The 10957-nt window shown below is 34.9% G+C and overlaps 1 protein-coding gene across 3 annotated transcripts in view; it reads left to right on the top strand.

Moving 5' to 3' along the window:
* The window catches only part of LOC127159035 (lymphocyte antigen 6B), a 77876-nt gene that overhangs the window by 48487 nt on the left and 18432 nt on the right, over positions 1-10957 (top strand). The gene's annotated exons all lie outside the window — the stretch shown is intronic.

The raw sequence follows: 10957 nt of genomic DNA, 5'->3' as shown, positions 1-10957 counted from the left end.
CAGCGCCCTGCGTTATCGCCTCCACTTTATATCTCTTTGCACACTCAAGGTTACAAACTAAAAACAGCCGGTGCTGTCATATAAGGAAAGAAAACCTGCAAAAACAACTCTATAGATCATCCCTTCTCAGCATTCTCCATACCTTATGCACAAGTTTGTCACGTAAGCATGCAAAAATCACTCATAAATGAATTTTCCCCAACAAGTGTGATCAACGTTTGTGTAAGCAGTAGATGTGTTAGAGAAGTAACACGTAACATTTTAATTATGTTTTGCTAAAATGAACGAAATGACTCGGAAAAAGATTTGTTCATTTTGCTGAACGTGACTCAAAGGTCTGAGTCGGTAAAATGATCCGAACTTCCCATCACTACTAAGAATCACGTCTAAGTTCATCGTCTGTGTACTCCGGCTCAAAAAAGAGAAGTATGGTGAAAAACTCCATCTTATTTTCTCCTACAAGTTGAGAGGAGGACATCGTTGTACCTTTTTGTTTGTAAACAGCGTTTGACTTACTTGCACTTTCTTAATCTTTGCGTGTTTGCTTTGTAAACACTGACTCTGTAGTTCCACGTTCTGCATAACCTTTCCACGTGATTCGATAGTATGTAGCATCTTGGATGCACATCCCAGAGCCTGTGGGACACCAGCTTTTGTGCTTAATAAGGATACAAATGTTTATTTTTCAAAAAAAAAAAAATTTGGGGCACCAATGAAGTCCATTATATGGAGAAAAATCCTCAAAAATCATAATTACTTCACGACTGAAGACAGAAAGACATGAACATCTTGGATGACAATTGTTGTTCTGGAAGTGGACTTCTCCTTTAACACAATGGGACCCAGGCATAGACATTTGTTCTCTGGAGAGGACATTATATTTTAACAATTTTCTTCGAGTCCATACATGTCACAGTTTTTAGTTTCCATGTCACAACATTCAGAGTATTTCAGAGATACCAAATATTTGGAGGTTTGACAATGACAATTCCTGCTCCTTGGTCTTTAAATATGATCGACATTGTCTGTATGACTAAATTCAGCAGTCTTGTGGAAATATGATAATATGTTGTAATTATTTAAATCAGACTATTTTTCAAGTTGTTTGTGATTATCTCAGGACAACTTTAGTGGGGTTTCAAAGCAGAATATGACTTTCTGTTGTGAAACATCCATCTGTTTCATATGTCCACTCTAGAGGACACCAGGACATACTTTTTATGCTTATCAGGCATTTTAGATAAACATAAGTAATTGGAAAATAAATGTTCAATATTTCTATGACTCACAAGATTTATATGAAAATGTGGCCAAGTTATTACTCTCATAATTATACCTATTTTTACACACAGGGATGAAACCAGAAGCAGCGGTAAGTGAAAACAGAGGAATGTTTATTTACAGATTGGGATAAAACAGAATGCAGGATGTAAAGGTGATTCAGGTTTCTTATCTGACTGTCCTTGAAATGATGAGTAGATTGAAGTCTGAATGGAAGAGCAGAGAGGCAGTAACATGCACTGGAGAATCCGTGAAGAAGGAGCATGGAGTCTGGAGCTAGTAAAGGGATAGTGAATGTTAGACCAGACACTGAAGGACTGAAGGAGAGAGTCTTTTATAGGACGTGGCTGATTGGGTGCAGGTGTAATTAATCAGAACTCCAGTGATGAGGAATGAGGTGGTAGGTGGAGGTGGCTGTGGTGGCTTTGTTTCTCATGCTCCAAACGATGTCATGATATAAAAAAACAGGAAATTAACAAAACTGCTTTTTCTACAGTTCTCAGGAGAATGTTTTTGTATTGACAAGTTTATAAGGGTTATACTAGAAAAAAATATATATATAGACAGTGAACATGAACCCACCCCGCTAAAAGCACTTGCTAAAATCATTTCATTTTGAACAGGTAACAGTCTAATAGAAGAAAGACAGACATACTGGTTTGGAATGACATAAGGGTGAGTGCATGAACAATATATACTTTTACACACAACCTGATGCTCAAATTTGATAACCAGCTATACCTGTTTGTTTTTGATTAGGACATGTTTACATTATAAACCTTTGATTTCAGTGCACATATGAGTGTTTAAGATATGATCTGTGTTGGGTGATGTAGGCAGGGGCGGATCTAGAAAATAATTTTTAGGGTGGCTGTCAGGAACGACATCGGGAACCAATTGCAGGTGCAACAAAAATTCAATATTTATTTGAAAACAAAAATGTTCAGACAAAAAGTCAGCAAAGCAGCAATAACAGCCAGCAAGTGGTCGGACGGACCAGCGCGGAGCACTTGTCCGCTTCAGCAAAGCCCACAGGAACGAAAGGCGGCAGGGCGGCGATGAATAGCCGCGGCTGAATTCCGGAGGGAGCGTGGCGTGCGAGCAGGGAGAGAGCGGGCGGAACTGCCGTGAAAAGAAGGGGAATCCTGGCGGAGTAGAGCCAAAGCGGGGAGCAGGAGAGAATCCTAAAAGGCAGGCCAGCGAAAAACAAAAGTTGAAAAAGACAGGAGCACTAGACTAGCAGGACTAGGGAAAATACGGCAACTTGATGACAAGGCAAGAGAGTCAGCGCTTCCACACACAGAATAACGGACTGACGCAAGATAGAAAACACAAGGGCTTAATAAAGGGGAGAAAATTAGGACCAAACAGGGTGCAGGTGATGGGGAAAATTAGCTAACAAGGATAACAAGAGGGGCGGGGTGGACACCACAATGACAGCGCAGCACATGGCGAGCTGTCAAAACAAATGAACGTGCTCAGGACAACAAAGCACCCGGACAACAAACACAAGACAACAAAAACCTAGGCAGACCACACCGAGATCGTGACAGTGGCAAAGGGCTTGGGGTCTATGAGGGGTGGCAACTCCAAAGAAAGCCCCCATGTGTAGTTTTTGGGGATTTATAGTCTGACATACACAGTTGTGTTCACAAATATTGCATTACCATTAAGTAATCATCAATACTGTTTAAAATGAAAAATAATAACAACATTTCAATGTCCATCATGGCACCAAGTCAATAAACAATATATATGAAAAAAAAACTTCAACAGGTTATACAGTAAATGTTTATGTGTTTATATCACTAAAGAAGACATGTGATTCTATTAAATTACTACTTAGATGGTATAAATCATGTTTTAGTGCAAGTTTAAGATGTTAATGTTGATGATTTAATGTTAATTTCCTAACATTAGAAAGAAATATTATAATATGAAGGAACTAAAACTGGATCAGTTTTGGAAACAATGTTTGATTTTCTGTTATTAACAGAGGTGGGAACATCTTTAATCACTCATAACACACAATCAACCATATACTCTTACAACACCCCAGCAACTGCATAGCAAGAGCCTAGCAACCACCCAGAATATCCTAGCAACCAACTAGCAATACTTTAGCAAACATCTGTAACTGACCAAACCATTTATGTTTTTAAACAAGTCTTAAGACAAGCCAGCATAAATTTGTCTTTCAAACATTTCAATCTAGTAATTACAGGTATTATTAAATGATTACACACAATTCAAATACAACAATGACTCTCCTGCGCAGTGAACACTCATGAGATCAATAACACTAACAAAAAAGTCTTATTAGGAATTAATTTGCAACTCAATGTCTATACAGTATACAACATACATTAAATTACAGATTGCTAATTCAGCAATTAACATTTGGAAAAAAATATTTTCATTTCACTACTGTAGTCTTGCAAGTAATCTTGCAGCAGATTAAAAACTCTAGAAAAGTTCAAATAACAAAGAACTGTGTATGAACTTGGTATGCACCACAATACAGTACAGTAAAAAAAAAAAAAATGTAAAATTTAATTCAGCATCCTCTGCACAATTGGCTAAATTTCTTTAGAGTATACAGTACTATTTGGTCTCCTGACACAAGACTATATCTCTAGGTAGTCATTTCGCATAAAAAAATGGTTACAAATTAAATTTTACAGTCACACTTCTGAAGGTGTACAACGTACTACAGTTTATTGTACATATAGAATAGTGACATTTCCATTATCAATATACTGGTACTGTACTATAATTATACTGTATGTGTAAGTATAATACCCATGTAAGTGATTCGTTAATTTCTCTTCTCTCTCTGTTGTTGGATGCAGAGATTCTGATTGGTGTGTCATCAGTTTTGCTACTTAATGTTTAACTTACTTATTGTTAAACTTTTAGAGAAATGTGTCTTTATTTTTAGCACTGAATGAATGGTTTGGGAATATAAAGCAACTAACATCAGTTACATTGTGTTAACAATCGAGAAAACTTACCTAACTCTGCTATTAGTTTCTGTGATCGGCATCTTCTTATTGATTTCAAGCTATTATTGTTTCGTCGGATCCGGCAAAAATACCTGTATCCATGATGAACGTGGAGCGAGCGGTCAGAGAATCGGATCACCAAACAATTACGCGATGAATCTCAGACATTTCCGGACAGGATCAGATTTCTCAGAGGACTCTGAGTTTGCCGAGAAGCAGTAATTATGTGATTCACGAACAAATGTAAAACAATTCGTTAGTGAACTGGGCCGCGCTTTGTGTTTTTGACTCAAAAAGAACCGGTTCTTAAGAGTCATTTGTTAATGAAGTCGAACACACTGAGCGCTGCGTGCGCGTGCCACTATCCTGCACATTTTTATTGAAAGACGTGTTTTTTTGCTATTATTTTCCTTTACGCTGTCATCGCAGAGGCTGAAAAGTATCACATGAAACAGTGCTTACATTTATATTTTATTCTGTGATAATTCTGGTGTGGCAGAGCTTTTTCTTAGGGTGGCAGTTGCACCCCGGTGGATCCGCCCCTGGATGTAGGACCGTTACCAAGATTAGCTTTTCACTTAAATATATTTTATTATTTCCACAACTAGACAGTGATGTCCATTAAATGCACTGTACTTCAGTCCCTCACTGACTCAATTTTATTCTAAAAATTCAATAAAATTCAGGAGTGAAGTTCAGACCTCATCTATTAGAAAACCTTAGATGACTGGAAGCTGTTAACAGCAAAGGGAGAATCAACTCCCTACTATCAACACGTGTGGTGCTGCTTTAATATAAACATTAAGCAGACACAGGAGTATAAGTGGTCATTTAAAGGTATTTCTGGAAATGGAACATAAAATGCAATGGACCACAAGAAGAAAAACAAAAAAGCAAAAGCAAAGAGGGGATTTCAGAAGACCACTGATACCACTGTATAAGAAACATCATCATTTTCTTTCCTCCACATGACCCAAATCACACACTGATGCTTCTCTTCTGTTATTCTGAACTCTCTTTTATATGGTAAACTGTAACAATAAAACTTTAAAAACTGTCAGGTGTTTACATGCATGTCTTTATCATGAGATAAAGCATATGAATAGCAAGGGTATAATAGTGTTCAAATGTATAAATACAGAACAAATATGACTAAATATTAAATACTAAAAGAGAGAAATCACCCTGGTAAAAGTTTGTTCAATTAAAAATTTAATTTATGGCAGCTGGCTTTTACCCTACTTTTGTATAAAATCAATAGTGATTGTTATGGAAGAATAAGTTGATTTGAAACAGTGTCTTGGCAGTGTCTTTTTTTTTTTTTGTACCAAGCTGAGTGTTGGTTCGGAGAACTGTGAGAAGAGTTTTGATAAAATAACCTCAGTTTTGAGATAAGTGTCCTAGGGACTGTAAAAAAAAAAAAAAAAAAAAAATTGACCTCAGTCATTGCATGCGATGGTCTTGTGAACAGTTTCTCAGAGCACAGAGACAGACAGCTCTTTAAGGATGTGGTGTTGTGGTTTTTGTTGCTACATTGTATTTTCTGAGAAAAAAAAAATCATAAAGCCTTTAATCCAAATAACAGTTAAGAAAAGGTTAATTGTTACAGTTTACCATATAAAAGAGAGTTCAGAATAACAGAAGAGAAGCATCAGTGTGTGATTTGGGTCACGGTGCAAATGTGGTTGTGTGGGTAGGAAAACAAATTATGATGCTCCTTGCAGTTGCATGGGTGGTCTTCTGAAATCTTCTCCTACTTTTTTTTTTTTGTTTGTTTTTCTTCTTGTAGTCCATTGAATTTAATGTTCCATTTCCAGAAAAAAACTTTAATACTGCAGTAAGCATATTTATTTTATCTTTTATTTATTGTCTGTTAATTATTTATTTCACTTTACAGTAAGATTTGTTTTATCATTATTTATTACTGTTCTTAATCTTTTTCATGTTAATTGCAACATTTACACGATTAAAATCAAAAGTTGTATCTGTAAATATTATTTAATGGACCTGAGCTCACATGAAATAGGACCAGTCGTATTTTTATTAACTGACATTAACAAAGATAAATAAATACTGTAATGCTTATTTATTTAAAGGGGTCATCGGATGCTAAGTTCACTTTTTCATGTTGTTTGAACATTAATGTGTGTTGGCAGTGTATGTACAAATCTACACTATAATGATAAAAATCCATGAAGTGTTTTTTAATTAATCTGTAAACATAATACCCCCTTTTTCATGAGCAGAGCTCATTTGCATCTAAAGGAACAACCCCTTAGAATGAGATGATTTTTGCAGAGCTGATTTTGTCAAGGTAAAAAGGGTGTTGTTTTACAAAACCATTGAGAATTTTTAATCAAAGTATATTAGAAACTTTTCATTAAGACCCTAAAGAATCATATCAACTTGTGGAAAATGAGCATCTGATGACCCCTTTAAAGCATTATCTGATGTTCACTAATAGGACTTTATTGTTAAGTGCTGCAGTTTCTTCTCACTTTTTGGTCTGGATATTTGTATTAATATCACCGCCTTCTCTGATCTTCTTAATATCATTCCTCAGATCTTCAGTGATCACTATTGGTGTTATGATGATCTCAGGCCAATCGGTGCAGCTTTAATCTTATTAAACTGAGGAGTCACTAATCGTTCTTTATATCTTAATTTCAGATCATTATTTTGAGTCATTTCAATTCAAGTGAGGCAGTAGAGATAATACTGCTGTCTGAAACATTACCAATACACATTTGTCACAAACACATGATTTCTCAGAACACATGTGGCGTGTGGTGTGTGTGTGTGGCGTGTGGTGTGTGTGTGGCGTGTGGTGGGACCAAATGTCCCCAGTGGATGTGTGGCAGTGTGGTGTGTGTGTGGCAAATGATGTCCCCATGACTGTGGTTATAAATGAATGAGTGTTTGTGTGTGCACAGTGTGTGTGTTTAGGTATAAGGTAGTGGTGTGTGTGTGGTGTGTGTGTACAGTGGTGTGTGTTCCACGTGGTGTGTGCCTATGGTTGTGTGAGTATCACTTGAGTATCAAATGAACATGCTTATCTTGTAAGTTGTCTTGTTGTTGTTTATAGTTAAATTGAATTTAAGCATTTCAATACTTTGATTGGTTAACCTTGCTAATTGAAGAACCAAAAACACATTTTCATTAATGACAAGCTTTATTTATTTATTGAAGAATAAAAACGTGTGATATTCACTTTCTGCTGCAGCTGTTGAATCTGATTCACTGAAACAGGAAGTAGAAGAGCAGAGAAGGAAACAGCAGGAGGAAGCTTCCCTTATACACACCATCTGATCAACAGAATAAAGATTAAATAATTAATTATAATTAATAAATAATTAATGCTAATAGTAATAGTATTTAAATTTGTATTGTCTCTCATCAATCAGTTCTGTACAAAAAGGAGAGAAATTGACTTTTAACTACTGAAATGTAATATTTTGCAAATGATGTGCAAATGTAAATTAGCACATGATCATATAAAGCACAATACCTGCTGCATTGCAGAGATCAGTGTCACAGCAGTGGACTTTTACTCTCACTCCAGTCCTCGAGCTGTTTGGTCCCAGGTTCACATGTACTTGCACACTGTTTACTTGTGACAGTTACTTTAGTGGAACCTGCAAATAAGAGAAATGTGATGAGATGAACATACTTGTACTGCATATTATTATTTTCAATAATGACTGTAGATTTCCACATCATACTGGACTTACCAATGGATTGTTCTCCCGTTACGCTTGCACATTTGGAAATTCCATCTCCACATGTCTCCACTTTGGCATCACAGGAACCCGTCAGATCAGACACACATGTGTAACACTTGAGAGAGTGTCCTTAAACACACAGACAGACATTTAGTGACCTCTCTATATATAGCAGATAATACAGTATTAAATACTTGCTGTTTTTACCTCCAGTGAGAAAAATGAGAAGAAGAACAACAGAGATGTGCAGATCCATCGTGTGTCAGGAACAGGAACAGAATGAACAAAAAAAAAACGATGCTTTCGTTTCTTTTTATGTCTGTTCAGAAAGGGGCAGGTTAACTGAGGAACCTTTGTGAGGTCCTACAACATTTACTGTTACAAACTGAAAGAAATTAGAAATTTTAGCAAATTAGGTCTCATTTGACACCAAAGCAAAATGGATTTTTGAAAAATTCCACCATTCTGTTAATACACACAATTTATTACATCATTTTATGTTACAGTGGCTTGAAATACAATTTACAGATTGACACTGGTCACACATTATGATTGATAGTGCTTTATTTAAAATAATACAGTGACATTAGAGCAGCAAAACACTTGCTTTCAGCATTGGATTTTGGGATTTGAGAACCTTTTTGCCAGTGTGATCTTTATTTCTTTATTTCTGAAAAGCAGTCATTATAAAACTGAAACTTATAATATACGGATGAAACACGTAGACTAATGAAAATGATACTTTGGGATTTTGTGTACTGACTATTGATTGTTGTACGGAGGTTATAGACGGTGCTAAATACCCTCAAACGAAAGCAAAAGCAACTGAAGATCTGGCAAACTATGCAACATGTTTCTGCAGGGCTGAGGAATGCAGACATATCTGCTGATTTCTTGAATGCAATGGCCAATCAGAAACGTTTTAGTTTGTCAGAATTCACTCACCTCTAAAAGCGCCGGATCGTTTTTTTTTTTTTTTTTTTTTTTTCAAGTGCAGTTTTTCAGTGGAAACCATTTTAAATACCATATTTACTGATAAAAGTAAGAATAATACATCATTCCAAACTGTAAATAGTGTAATTTTATTTGTGTGCACTCACAATATTAACAAAACATTTTTATAGAAGCAAAGGTGCTTCTATAAAATAAAGAAAACAAACATGATGTGCTTCAGTCGTCTTAACAGGAGCGCTTCACAAAAATGAACTGAAACTCAGAGAATACACACCTCACAGACCTGATACATATATCTATAGAAAGCTTGAAATTAGAGGTTGCATTTGTTTGTCTTATAAAGCCTACTGTAAAAACAGTAAATCTATCATTTGAAAAAAAAAAAAGCTTTCTATTTGAATATATTTCAAAATGTGTTTTCTTCTCAGCACTAAAATAGTAACTATTCTGAAAATGAAGAGCATTTGTTTCCCATCTTTCTACAGTTTTGTGAAATGCCATAAAATCAATAATATGTCATTTGTTCTCTTTAGCCTTTATTTAATTGAGTACAAAGAAAAAAATCCAGTGTTTTCACTGGCCAACTTAGTTTTATTTTGTTAATATAAACATATTTTGAGCCATGATCCGGCTTTGCTTGCAAAGACTGAGAAACTCCATTTATAGCCAAACATGACACCCTCACCTACCAATTCATCTGCTTGCTGTGTTTCAAAACCGTTTATTTGGTTATTCTATAACCTTTTCACTTTTATTTTGCCTCTGTCCCAACTTTTTTGGAGTGGGATGCATACTACAATAATATACATATATATATATATATATATATATTCTAAATAAATATGTTTATATTTACAAAATACATTTAAGTTGGTGAGTGAAAACTTTGTCAATCTCTTCTTTGTACTTTTGTCAATTAAATAAAAGATCAATAGAATGAACAAATCACAGATTTGATCATTTTACAAAATGTCCCAACTTTTCCAGAATTAGAGTTGTACTTAGTTTTTTAAGTAAACTTTGAAATATTCTCACAAAATCTATGAAATATAGTAAAGTAAGGTTTATGTGTAAATGTTGTATTTACTCACCAAAATAAGTGTCCACTATGTCATTTTTATTTAGTCTTTTTAAATTTGAGGCAACAAAACACTGAATCTCTAGCAATGAAAACCACCAACATGCTTAAAAACTCTGTGAATGAATGTTATTACACACAATTTTAAAATAATTTACTGTAAAAAAGTACTTCACTTTCTTATTTGATCAATTCAGTGCATTCTTGAAATAAAGTAATTAACAATAACATGATTAGAGTCACTTTATGGTTTTTGTGACATGATGATTTTCATCCTTCTTCATGTCAGATCTCTTATTATCACAATCATCATCATCATCATCATCATCATGCTGTCTCTGAACTAAAGGCTTTTGAGTTTGCAGTGATAATCTAGTTTCGCCACCTGGTGGTCATTTGCATTAAAATTGTTTTCAGTATTTTATTTTATTCTCACCACTGCAATTTGTGATTTTTATGATAATATAAAAGTTCATGCAAATATTTGTGCTGTAAATTTGTATTGTTTTGCTCTTTGCAAATAGTTTTACATCAGATTTTTAATTTGGTGTTAAATATATTTCATTTGATCACAATCTCTAAATAACAAGGTCAATAACAGTTTCAGCACAGCAGATGTGTTATTTTGAGATGTTCTTCATTATACATGCAGAAAGAAGATTATGTTGATGTTTTATTTTAAACAAACAAAATGATGCACTAGCAAACTTATCTGCACCATCAGCTCCCTCTTGTGGTCTCGAGCTGTGATTACAGATTGATCACATTTACCCTCTTCACCTGTAGATGGGGCACAAACATTTACCAAAATGAATGACTTTTGACTATTTCTGCATATTGAATATTTTTAATATTACTTAATGAAAATGTCCACTTAAGTGGACGATGTGTCATATTCTGTGTAATCACTTTTACAC

Source organism: Labeo rohita, unplaced genomic scaffold (assembly GCF_022985175.1).
Source record: "Labeo rohita strain BAU-BD-2019 unplaced genomic scaffold, IGBB_LRoh.1.0 scaffold_187, whole genome shotgun sequence".
Taxonomy (NCBI): domain Eukaryota; kingdom Metazoa; phylum Chordata; class Actinopteri; order Cypriniformes; family Cyprinidae; genus Labeo; species Labeo rohita.
The sequence above is the reverse complement of the archived record's forward strand: the minus strand, read 5'-3'. Positions and strand labels throughout refer to the sequence as shown.